This window comes from Mustela nigripes, chromosome 6, assembly GCF_022355385.1.
Source record: "Mustela nigripes isolate SB6536 chromosome 6, MUSNIG.SB6536, whole genome shotgun sequence".
NCBI lineage: Eukaryota > Metazoa > Chordata > Mammalia > Carnivora > Mustelidae > Mustela > Mustela nigripes.
The window spans coordinates 56,987,240-57,000,248 of record NC_081562.1 but is presented as its reverse complement, the minus strand read 5'-3'; the positions used below and the strand labels follow the sequence as shown (position 1 = coordinate 57,000,248).

The 13,009-nt window shown below is 46.7% G+C and overlaps 1 protein-coding gene across 1 annotated transcript in view; it reads left to right on the top strand.

The window, feature by feature from the left end:
• Positions 1 to 5,408: 5,408 nt before the first annotated feature.
• Positions 5,409 to 13,009, top strand: part of GRIN2B (glutamate ionotropic receptor NMDA type subunit 2B) — a 403,262-nt gene continuing 395,661 nt past the window's right edge. Inside the window, exon 1 of the mRNA XM_059404761.1 lies at positions 5,409 to 5,569. The gene's annotated coding sequence lies outside the window, so the exon portion shown is untranslated. The remainder of the gene's footprint in view (positions 5,570 to 13,009) is intronic.

The window sequence follows — 13,009 nt, the reverse complement described above, 5'->3', positions numbered from 1 at the left end:
ACTGACCCTCTCTCTGTCAAATAAATAAATAAAATCTTTAAAAAATTTCAACTCTTTTCCTTGAAGAGGAACCCCAAATCATAAACTTCAGGCCTTACCCTGTGGTATCAGTGCTTGATATGAAAGATGTTGTGAGATAAATATACTCCCCCACACCTCCTGCTTCTATTGATTGACTGATTGATTGCTGGGCAACTCATGGGCTTTGCATGTGTTGACTGGGCCATGGACAAGAGTGTTCGCATCTCTTGGGATCCTCTCTTTTGGTCAAGAGAGCTGACAGAATACCTCCACCAGTGTCATTAGCAGCCTCAGGTGAGAGTTTTTCCCTTGCTAAATGATACTGTGAAATATAATCCAACATCTTGTCTTTTTAGAGCTTTGCTTTTTGTGCTTCCTGACTAGGAGTTAGGAAATGCATATTTGCAATGTTATGAAATAATGTTCCAAATTTCATGAATCCGGATGATCCTTGAAAATGGTTTTATTGAAAAGCTTGTGGTCCCTGGAGGCAAAGGTCATTCATGAGACGTGCCAAGGAGTGTCAGGGAATCTGAGGAATAAGGAGAGAGATCTTCTCCCATTGAATGGACAATGGGCAATGAATACCATGGAGAAGAGATGCCACCTTCCACTTACAAGCTGCATGGTCTCTAGGATTAGCTTTTCCGAGCCAGAGTCAGCAAGACTGGTTTCTAATAGTCATTTAAAAAAACAAAAAACAAAAAACAAAAAACAAAAAACACAACCAGACAAACCCCAAACTTCATAATGTATCAAGGCACCATTGCATGCCTGGAATCGTGCCACTGTTAGAGGAGGTCATTGAGAGGAGGTGACATTCAGTTGAGTCACAGGCTGGTTCTGGTTAATTGGAAGGTCCTTACCCCCTGCCCTGTCCTTGGAATGCCTGTTCTACCCATAGTTCTCACCTTAGGAGCCATGTCAAGGATACAGCTATGAGATCAGCTGGACTGCACACATGACTGAGCCCCATGAAGACCTCTATATAAAATCTTATGATTCTGGTGGGGAGGTGCTGAGATCCATTTATCTTGCAGCTGCCCAAGACAGGCCTTGTAGGCAAATGGTCTTGCCTATTAAAACTGCCACCCAGCAATCCGGAGTGGTCTCTCTTTTTCTTCAGTCCTTCCTCATTCTCCGTGTACAGGGACCAATTAAAAATTTCACCAGGGGAACTCCTGAGATTGCTAACCAACCATCAGGTGCTGGGAATAGATGGATAGTGTAGATGCTTGTCTAGCTCCTTAAGTAGTTAGATAAGTAATTGGAAAGACTGGAGAAATAAGTATACAATTTTAAGTTTAGCCTTATGAAATTGCCTTTTTATTATAGGGCAATGATGGTTATTTCCGGTGATTGGCAATTTCATATGATTGAATACCAACAGTTTCAATATGGTTGAACCAGTATGGTTGAACGTAAATAGCTTGTGGCAGTATTCTTTTCTTTTTGGGCCAGTTCTTCCTAATGCAAGGCCAAATGACCAACTTAGTGTGTGTCATATCTCTGGCACCCACATCATGCATGTCAGTACTATCCCCTAGTCATCTGATAACTGACCATACAAATTCCCCTACACATTTCCATGTGCAAACGGTGGGATGCAGGGGCATGGTGGTGAGGGCACATACCTCATTGAAAAACTTGTAGTTGTTACAGAAATCAGTTTAGGCCTGGTGGACTGAAAATATCCTCAGATGAGGTGGGACTTGATCTAGAAATTGAAGGGAAGGGTGGACGTAATTAAGGAGTTGGAGAATTCATTTTTTCTTCCACACTTGCAAAAGTGAATGGGCTGGAATGGAATTACTGGGTTCAGAAAGGGATGAAAAGAAAATAGAGACGAACCACCCAATTTTGGTGAAGGGGATTCGAATAGGAAAGGGAAGGTGGGCTCTGTGTGGTTTTTTTGTTTTGTTTTTTGTTTTGTTTGTGTTTTTGTTGTTGTTGCTTTTTCAAGTAGGTTAAAGGTCAACGCTTGAGTGAATTTGGGTCTTATTCTGAAGGTAATGGTATTCCCTGGAAAACTCAAGGAAGTGTTTCTGGAAAGCCCCATGGGGTCCTTGCTCTGCAACTTAACACCCCTCCTGGAATCCATGTTCTAACAACAGGAAATCTGCACATAAAGGGGTTTGGGTTGGCTGCTGTGTATCAAGGGGCACAGCAACTCTGGAGTGGGTCTCTGGAGTAGTCCTCCAAAGAGGTAGAAGATCAGACCTACCCTGTCTTAGAAAAATAGCAATTGCCTACTTGTGATCTCTCTCTGTCAAGTAAATAAAATAAAAAAATTAAAAAAAAAAAAAAGGAAAACCGCAATACCATTACTGAGAAAGAGTAATTTCAGTATTTGTGTTTCCATAATGCTTTTGTATTTGTGTGTGCCTTTAGAAATTTTAGATGTGACCATTAAACCTAACAAAAACTAGAAAACATGAAAGAATTAGGTTCAGATTATTATGACTACGGTTTGGTCTATAGGACCAAATATACTTCTGATCTAATCTACATAGATCAAAGCTCCAAATGACTAGGTGTAACTGCTTCACACAGGAGTATTACCTGTGTGTTTATATGGCTGCTTCTCGGCAACGTTGGTGAGAAGTTCATGATATAGCCAATATGAAAATGCTCCACCACTATAATATTCTAGATCTTCGAAGAGACAACAGATCAGAATAAAAATGGTGCATACATGATGATATTAATATTACAAATAATAATACAGGTGGTGGTAAGTGCTATTAAAACAGAAAACAGGTTAAGAGGGAGAGAAAAGAAGGGATGTTTGCTTTTTGCAAGAGTGTGGGTTCGCAAATGCCATGAAATGTAGTTTCATATAAGGATTATTCACCTGTCTCAACATTTTCTCTCAAGGTCTTTCAATAACAGGATCCACTTTAATAAGAAATGTCCAACTCCTCGAACCTTCACTAGTTGTCAGTAAAGCACATATGTTATCTTACTACACCGTTTAGCCCTTAATTCCATTTGTTTGCCTTCCTTTGTTTCCCATTGTTTTCCCGGCAGCCTCGTGTACTCAGAATAGACCTTAAGCCTCTTGAAGGCAAGAACCCGGCTTTAAACTGCGCCCAGCGCTCGCGCCGCCGGTGGGAAGCAGAGGCTGGTGTGTGGGAAAGAGAGCAAGAGGTCTTACATTTCAAACTGCGGCTCCGCCTTTGAGATGCTTTCCGCAGCCCGGTGCGGCCGCCCACCGGGGGCACTGTCTCGCTCCCCACACCCCTTCGCGGCCCTTCCTCTTTGCTGTGCCCCACTGCGGCCAGCAGGAGGCGCCACGGACTCGGGTTAAGGCTTTTCCCCCCTTCTTACCCCACACCACCCCCCGGCACGTGACATGGGGAGCTGCCTCTGCCGGAGTCTTAGCAATAGGAGTGAGGGGGTGACGGGGTTTGGGGGTGGGGTGGGGTGGGGGGTGTGGAGAAAGAGGACGCCCACGCACACACACAACACCCTAGGAGCAGAAACATCTTCCCCAGCTTCGTGGGTTTCTCCTCCCACCCGAGCCAGTGTGTGAGAGGTAGGTGTGTGTGCGGGGGGGGGGGCACGTTTTTGGGTGTGAGACCCAAATGCAGACCGGGCAACTTGTGATCTCCCGCCCAACGCCCGTCCCCGGTGATTAATACCCATTTTTCTTACTCTCCCCCTCCTCCCCCTGCTCGTCTTCCTCTCCCGCTGCCGCGCGGTTGACTTGCACAACGTGCCCCCGCCCGCTTCCCCTCCCCCGGCTCCGATCATCACCAACTGGAATCTGGGCTTCTGCCTCTCCCCCCCCCCCCTTTTTTTTTTTTGGGGAAAGGAAGGTTTTCCCCCCCCCCCCCTTTTCAAAAACCACTTCCTTCGGCTTCTTCACCTCTAGGAAATCTCGGGGCTTTGCTCTTATCGAAAGTGCTCGTCAGGGTGATTTTTGATGACCACAGTCCAGAAGTGCTGGCGTCCGAATGCATTTTCTTTGGCTTCGCCACGAAGAGTCGTGAACTTCAAAACCCCGACCCGGATTATCAATCCTGCTTTGCAGGAAAGGAAAACCCTCCATCCCCGGCCACCCGCCACCCGTCTCCGGAGATTCTGCAATCGCCCAGGCGCTCGGAGTCGGTACGTAAATACTCGCTTCGGAGTCTCCTGTCTCAGTGTTGGGGCTTGGGGGTGTCAGGGAGATAAAGGATCCAAGCGGTGGAACCGTTAACTAACCTGGTGTTGGGTGAAGCTCTTGAATCCAGCAGAACCCGGCACTTGCTAATTTGGACGTGGCTTAAAATATATATACATATACATATATATATATTTTAGGGTGAAAGGGGACGGCTCTCTCTGGTCTCTTTTTGGGAGGGGTGTTAATCCCCTTACCGAACGGAGAGGTTGGGCGTCCGTGCCCCGGGCCGGAGCCACGCGCCGCGACCATCCGTCCAATCGACACGTTGCAGGTGAAGCCCCGTGCGCTGCACATCAGCGCGGCGGCGGCGTGAGTGTGCGCGGGGGTGAGTGTGCGCGGGGGGTGAGTGTGAGTGCGCGCGCGGGGGCGCGTGCGCGTCGGGGGCGTGTGTGTGTGTGCGCGCGTGTCAGTGTGCCCCTTCCAAGAAATGCCCAGTGTGCACCCAGTGCACAATCAGAACCCATTGAGCACAAGCCTGGGGTGGGAGGAGGCGCTGCCGCTGGAGGCGATGGGGAGAGCGAGACAGACATGTCAGCAGCAATGCAGATGGGGCTGGGGGCCGCACTTGCTGGCGAGTTAAGTGGGGATTGTGTTTCTGCGTGTGTGTGAGTGTGTGTTGCTCCCTGGTGCCGCTTCTCCCTCCCTTCCTCCTTCCTTACTGCTTCCCTCCTTCGCTCGCTCTCTCCCTCTCTCCTCTTCCATTCAGGTTGGCATTCCCACCTCTCATCCATGCCTGTCCCAGGAATGGTATAGCCAGACCTTTTCTGAATTATTTATAGACCGGTGCCAGCTGTTTTCAATTCCTCTCGTGTGCACTCTGTGGGAAATGCGGGGTTTCCTCCCCCTTTTCCTTAAAACGAATTGATATCTTTTTCGGAATGCATTTTTCTCACCCTCCGGGGACACTCAGATCGAACCCTGACCGCCTCTTTTTCCCCCTTAGGAAGGGGACGCTTTGGGAATGACCATGCTCCACGGAGGGACAGAGCCGGCCCCCAGCTTCTCTACACAGAGCCTCCTCCTCTAAAGCTCCAAAAAGCAAAAACCATAATTGCCAGAAGAATCATTTAAAAAATAGCCCAGCCACTAACCTCACATGCAAATGGAATAATTACTCTGGATTCTGCATTGTGAGCTGCTCTCCATATCCTGAATTACCTTTGAATTCAGTCTTTTTTTTTTTCCTTTGAATTTGCATCTCTTCAAGACACAAGATTAAAACAAAATTCACGCTAAATTGGATTTTCAGTTACCTTCCTTTCATTTATCCTTCGTCTTTCTTATGTGGATATGCCAGCGAGAAGAGGAAACTGGACATTCCCAACATGCTCACTCCCTTAATCTGCCCGTCTAGAGGTTTGGCTTCTACAAACCAAGGTAGGGCAAATTCTGTTTTATTTTTGTCTCACCTGGGGTAGGGATTCCTTGTTTATCTCTCTCTTCTAATCCCTCAAGTGGAATTTTTGGAAGAAAAGGCGATAAGATAATAAAATTTTGTTTGGGGGAAAAAAGGCTTTTTACAAAGGGGGAAATCTCCCATGTATGGCTTTGCTTTTCTCATCTAACAGGTTTTGGGTTTTGGGAAGGCAGTGGGGGTGGATGTATGGAGGGACGGAAGATGCTGGGTGACATAAGGGTCTGTGTATGTAGACATGCATGGGAGACCTGTGTGATTTTTGAGTTAAATAGCATTTTCTTCACCCAGGGCTACAGCTCTGATTTTTATGGGAATCTAGAAAAAAAATTTTTTTTCAGGCTAGCTTTTTCCCCTTGCCACTTCCATGCCCGTCTCCTGTCTCTACCTTCCTAGCCTTTTTTTTTTTTTAATGCCCTTTTAAAAAAAATGAAAATAGTGATTATTGTGGTTGTTGCCCTGAAGTCCACTTGCTGTCTAAAGCATTGACACGGGGCCCAGAGATCCCGGGAGGCCTACTGCAGAGGGAAAGGTCTAGGTGGGGAATCTGGCTGGTCTAGCAACACCTGGAATTGAAGGATGCTGCAGTTTAAAAGGACTTCAGTCTTAAGCTTGCAAAGAAGGAATTCTGTCAATATTCTTTTAATTGATATTTTTTTCCCGGTGCTATTATTTTTGAGCTGTAAATTTCTCCTTCTGTCTACACATCTATTTATACCCACACATCCTCCAAGCAAACTGTTACTTCCACACTCTTGCAAAATGGCTATCTTGCAGAGTTCTAAAATGCTGTGCATGAGGAAGGGGTGCAGAATTCGACACGTGAGTCTTTGTGTTAGACAAAGAGATGTGCCGTTTGCATGTGTTCGTCTCTTACCTTAAAATGAGAATGAAGACTTTAACCCTCCCCCCCATTAATTTTTACAGTATGTGAAATGTGGCTAGGCAGTATGTTTTTTATGTACTTGGAATAGCAGGAGAAACGGAAAAGACTTAGCTAATGACTCTTCAGCTAGGCACTCATGCAAGGCAAGACAACTCCTGAGGCCGTCAGACCATCCACAGGCTGGAGGGCAGTGATGGTGAGCTGGTGTGCTCTTTTCCTTGGTCCCCTGACCGTCCACCCCCAAACTCTGAGGGTGCCCAGATGCAGAAATCAGGTTGAGATAATGATCTTCAAAATCCTGTAGCAGAATCATGGACATCAGTAGTCTTTCTGAAAGTATTCTCCCCTCGAATCTTTTTTCTCTGGCATTTTAATGACTATACTTAGAAACAATCCAAAATACTAAAGGGATTGGGGGAAGGAGAAGATCCTTGTCCTTCAGCATCAGACCAGAAGATAGTTCTTCATTGTCCAGAAGGGATGGATATCATCCACATTCACTACTCCCCTCTCCCCAGGCAGGTTTCCTTCTTTTGAGTGTTTAACTGGTAATCTGTGCCCATCTGTACTGTCAGCAGAATGGGAGGGTGGGATCCCGCTTTGAACCATGTTCTCACCATGTCTACAAATAGCTGAGGTTATCTGGTGTGTGCTCACCTTACAGACACCTGAGCTGGTTCTCCATCTGCTTCTACTCCTTCAAGTGGGAGGATGTATTCTTAATTTTCCTTCAAAATAGAACAGAGAACAGCAACTCCATGTGCGGTGGTTTCCTACGTACAGATGAGCAAGGTGAGGTGGGTGTCCCTAGGGCGTAGGCCCCTTTTCTCTCTCCTGGTGTCTGCAACGGTGTGCTACAGGCACTAGACCCTTCCTCGTGTTGGTTGGCATCCAGGTTGACAGCAGGCCTTTGGACAGAGTCTCAGCCACAGTCTCCTAGAATGCTAATGGGATTAAGCCAGGTTCTAGACCATCCTTACTTGGCCCTAAAGCTAGACAAAGGGGAAGAGGTTAAAAGGGGAGGGTGCTGAGGAAGAAGACGACTGGGTGGTAGGAAAGGTACAAAGAGAGGGGGAGCCATTCCAACTGTTGTTGGCTTATTAGGATTCAAGGTGGAATCACCACAGGTGGTCTGTACCTTTACCACAACCAAAGCCATTTTGGAGCCCTGAGGAGACAGGTGTGTTGCGTGCCTGTGAGCAATCTTGGCAAGGCTGTCTCTGGGCCACTGTTCTCTCTCTCTTTATTTTTCCCCTCATGGCACAAAGAGCTGACTGGATTCTATTTTGTCTTCTCTCCTTCTGCCATCCCCCTTACAGTGTGGGTTACCTGAGGAAGAAATGTGCCTATTGGGGGGAGGAAGAGCAAATTTAATTTCAGCCGAGGAGCCTCTGTGATGCACAATTAAGAAAAAACAAAACAACCAAAACTAATGGGAAATAAAGACTTCTCAGGCAAGCCTGGCTAAGGAGTTTAGATTGGTGATTTGAAAGGAAGCAGAACAACATGGTTGCCTTCTGTCCCTGTGTGTTTCAAGTGTAGCAAAGCATGACGGGTCTGGGATCACAGAGCCATGTGGCCAGAGATACCTGTTCACATGCAAGGAGAGGAGCAGGGTGTGCCCCTCCGTTGTCTCACTTCTTCTCAGCATTGGTTCCATTCCTAGGAAGGATATCTGTCTCAAGAGTCTTGCTTTGCTACTGCCTGTGTGTTGTTTCTGGCAGGAATAGATGCAGAGAAAGCAAAGAAGTAACGAGGCAAAATTAAGGGAAAGGAGGAGGACCAACACATTCTCTAGTCACTACTTTCCACACCAAGTGCCTTTCTTGTAGGCTGAATGCGAAGAAGAGCGCCTCCTTCTGGTGAAGGGGTTAACGGCAGGTAGCTGGATTTTGTATTGCTCTTCATCTCCGGAAGAATGGCTTCAGAACCTGGATCCTCTTCTTTGACCTTCAAGCACATGTACTAGCCTGTGCAAGGAGGGGCAGTGGGGCACCTGGGCGGCGAAAACACGGACTGAACTTGGTTGAGGGGATGAGTGGCGCTGGACAGGGAGAAACGGGACTGAGCTGATTCAGCCCTTGACCACACCACCATTGCCTTGTAAAACATTCTCCCATCTCCTCCATGAAATGAGGTGAATCCAGGATGCAGGGCTTTGCTCCCCTATTTTCTTGTTCAACAGTACAAAGATGAAGGTGACATGTCCACTATGCTAACAAGTTAAAGCAAAAATGTCATGAATATTTATGGAATAGGATATAATGGGCAGGGGAAAGGACAGGTTGTATGTGAAAAAGTCGTAGCAAAATAAATAAATAAATAAATAAAAATCAGCCTATAGAAGCCAGGGGCAGGAGGGAAGTCAGGGTGGAGCTCACCATTCTAAAGGTTGGCAAACTGTTGTTCTGAGAGATAGCCTTTTCTCCTTAATAAGGAGGGCGGGAGCTGACAAAGTCTCTCATCTCATGTAACTTGTTGGGGTCAGGAGCGATTATACTGGCAAGTGAGGTTCCTTTTCCCCACTGCCATTCTCCAGCCTCCTTAGAAATTCTAGAAATTTCTTCCTTTCAGTAAATTACATTTTCAGTTTCTGCTAGTGTGCATGCAATCAGATACGCGTGTCGTCTCTATAAATAAATATAGATCAAAAAGAGTTGCTGGTCTAATGAATTGTTCACATTTATTAAAGTGCATCCCCTCTTTGAAACCACAGAAGCAGTCTCCAGGGAGAGTAGATTAGTGGTTGAATTGATATGATCTTTCAGAAGGATGCCGAAGCTAGAAGAACCCAAGGCAGTCGGGATGAGGGAGGGGGCATAGCTCTGAGGAGGTGGGCTTTTGGGGATGTGCCTATGGCTGTTAATGGTCTGTCTGTGGCCCTTACACCAGATCCATTGTGTGGATGTGCTTGTGGAGTTTTGTGAACTCGGAGAGGTGTGTTCGGGAACCTTTGGTTGGTTCGTTGATGTTCTCCATCTACCTTGTTTCTGTCTTTGCACTTCCAGTGTTTGCAGCTGAGGTTGGCAGAGAAGGTTGGCACGGTGCATATGTTGGCCCTCTGCTAAAGTCCTGTGTGACTGCCCTGAGCAGAATGGCTGCTTTGCCTTCTGGGTCTCACAGGGCTGGTTCATGATCATTACCATACTTTGATCCTAATTTTGTTTTTATGCTCTGTTAGCCTAAGAAGTTTGTGAGCTCGAGGACAGAGAGAGATATTTATCCATCCTGAAATCATTTGTTCTGAACACAGTGCCTGGCACATGACAGACACTTGAGAAAGATATTAGGTGAGAGGAGAGAGGAAGGGAAATATTAATTAGCAAATAAGGCTCTCTGTTGTTGGTTCGGGTGGGCGTGGGAAGGGTTTGAAGTTACCGTGTCCGGTGAGATCAAGAAGGTCAGAGCTTCATGACAGTTCAGAACGCGTTTACTCTGACCTTCTCATTTGATAGGTGAAGGAACTGAAATCCAGGGACGTGAGGTGATTGGCTTAGGTCGTGCCGCTCCTCGGTGGTCATGCTTCATGTCCCGCACCGCCAAACGAGACACCAAGGTTATCTGTGGATGTCAGATGGCTACCTCAGCATTCGTCAAACTTTCTCGTCTATGGGAATCACCTGGGGATCTTGTTAAACATTGACACTCTGATTCACTCTGGGGTGGGGCCTATGATTCTGCATTCCACACACTCTCCAGGGATGCCGCTGCTGTGGGCCTGGGTCTACAATATTCCTGAACCGAATTTTCTGTTATGGTTCACGTGGGCAGCTCCGCAGTTGTGTTCTACTTTTGTAACTTTCAGAATTGCTGCTTTTTTTTTTTCCCCCAAACAGAAAAGATCCAAGAGGAGCCTGTGTGTTTCATTTCACCCATGTCCCCTCTTCTGAGTGTCTCCCACCATGTGTGTCTTTTTGCCTCTTCTTTTATCCTCTGTGTGTTCTTATTCTGGCCCTTTTTGTCCTTGATTCTTCTCTTTCCTTTATATTCTTCTTCCCTAGATCGAGTTTATGTATTTATTAGTGTCTCTTAGTCTCTTCTCTTTCATGCTGTCTTCTTTTAACTTCATTTTTGTGTCTTTTGCTCCACGTCATTCAACAAACGTTTGTTAGGAACTTGTATTATCGAACATGGTGTCACAACAAAGAAGTAGCTCTGGTTTGTACCTTCCAGTAGCTCATACTTGAATGGGGGAGACATGAGTAAAGAGATTATTATCTGCTTAGGTAAGCTCTATGAGGAGGGACGCCTGGAAGAATGAGGTGGGCTTCACGGAGGGGTTGACAGTTAAATTCTGTCTTTAAGAATAATTAGGATTGTAGAAGGGGAGAATTGTCAGTTTAGGAGGATGCAGAGCAGATGGAGAGGCAAATTGGTATAAAAGGGCAAGCCTTCTGCTTTTCCTCATGTCCCTTAACCTGGGGAGGAGAGAAAACAGAAATGTGCTAGTTCTTGGATTAGGAATTTTGGGTTCCAAATGAGGAGGCCCGAGAATAAAGTCAGGGTCTTCTGAAAAAGATAAGGCAGAGGCTCTCATTTCTGCTTTAGTGATTCTACAGTTAATGAATCCCACTCCTGTTTATTAGGCTCGCCTTTGGAATGAGCAAATGATACAATTTTACTCTTAGACCACTGGATTGCAACTAACTTTGTTGATGGCCATTATAAAGAAAGGGACAGCTGTTCGTTGGTTTGTGGCCAAGGAGAGAGCTGGATCCTAGCCCAGGCCAGGCTACTCGAAATGAAGGACCAGCCTAGCCCCATGTATTTCCAACTAGTGAGCCTGAAAGTTGCCATGCTATTCATACCCCCGCCGCTGTCTTCAATGGCAGAAGGAAGCGATGGAAGATAAGGGGCTCAGTTATTCCCAGGGAATTCACAGAATGCTTTTTGGTAGCCTTTTTAGCTGACCTGGTGTTTTGGAAGCCTTCTTCCAAATGTCTTAGTGTAGAGGGGATGGAAAGACACCTCTAGCATTTGATTGAACCGTAGGATGGGTGCTTCAGGGAGGATGGGTTTGACACGTGTGGTCCTCTGAATTTTATTTGCACCTTTTTCTGCTGCCCACCCCTCTACCCTTTCACCCCACCCAAGGTGCACCCGTTTTCTGTGTACTGGGGTTTGTATTCCTTCATTAGCGAAAGGATCCTAGGCTCCCCCTGTAGACTTTTTAAGGAGAGTATTCTGAGTCTGAAGGTATCTGGATGAGCCAGACTCAGCCCTGGCTGATTTGAGGGACATTTGTTCCCAGGTACCCTGAGGGGCGGGGCGTGGAGGCACAGTGACAAGGCTGCGCGAGGAGAGGGACCGGGAGAGGGGACAGGCCGCCCCGAGGGATCGGCAGGCGTGGAAGGAAACAGAAGTACAGGCTTTGACCCTGCTTGGAGTCCAGCTCTACAGGGAGGGGAGCATTTGGAGAAGAGAGCTTCCTAGATTAGGATAATTTAAGGTTTGGACTAATTAACTCACTCGACTCCTAAAAACCAGGCTGTGCTTCACACACGCCCTCCTCCATGTCTTTGTTCCCAGCCTCGAGAAGACGGTGAAGTTCCTTCTTGAGAAAGAAATGTCAAGTTTCCATTTCTCATTAATCTTTATATAGAGCCTATCAGGGTTTCAGCTGGTTTGAATTTCTGAGGAAATCAGATCTCATTTCTTTGTGAGAGGTGGGACTTCAGAACAACGGTGGGATAAAGCGTGGCATTGTTCGGGTTGGGGGAAGAGAGGCGTCGAAGAGACTGGAAGCTGAGGTGATGGCTTTTATCCTCTACTCCAAGCTAATTGGACTCCGTGAAAATGTGTAGACATTGCGAAGCAATCCCCCCACTTTCTAGGGACCTCACTGTGTTTACTCAGCTGCCATGGTGGCTGGTGTCTTTGGGTTAGAAGCCACTGTGTTCCATGTGTGTCCCAACGTGCACACACCCCATGTACCCATACACGCTAGGCTTGCACGTGTGTTGGTATATTTGCATAGTGTCTTACCCACCGAATAGCAACAGTAAAAAATAATCTGAAATGCATTAAATGTGTCTGCGGAGCTTAGGTACAGTCATATGTGTGTGTGTGTGCATCTAACACGCGATAATAAGAGTATTAATGCTCTGAGGTACCTTGAAGATGATCTGTCCTCCACAACCCCCATTTTAAAGCTGTGCAAATAGCTCCAAGGTGTAAAGAAGACACACACCTGGGGCAGAGCCGTATCCCCTGACTTCCTTTCCAGTGCTTTCCCATTCACCGCCCTGCCCCTCAAGTCCCTTTGGAATGCATGTCTCTTCTGTTAGCTGGCGGTGGGCATTGCTCATCCATGTATCTTCAGAGCCCAGGGTTCTCCTTGGGGTGTCTTCAACAGTGTTAGGGATTTCCAGGGTGTCTGGGGGCTGCCTGAATGATAACGGACGTAGTGGTGGCCTTGAGGGTCAGAAGCTTCTTTCTTTTTCCATGTATGATATTTCACAGTGTGCGAGCCATTGCCTCGGGGCCTCGATTTTCTCATTTCTGAATCAGTGGGACA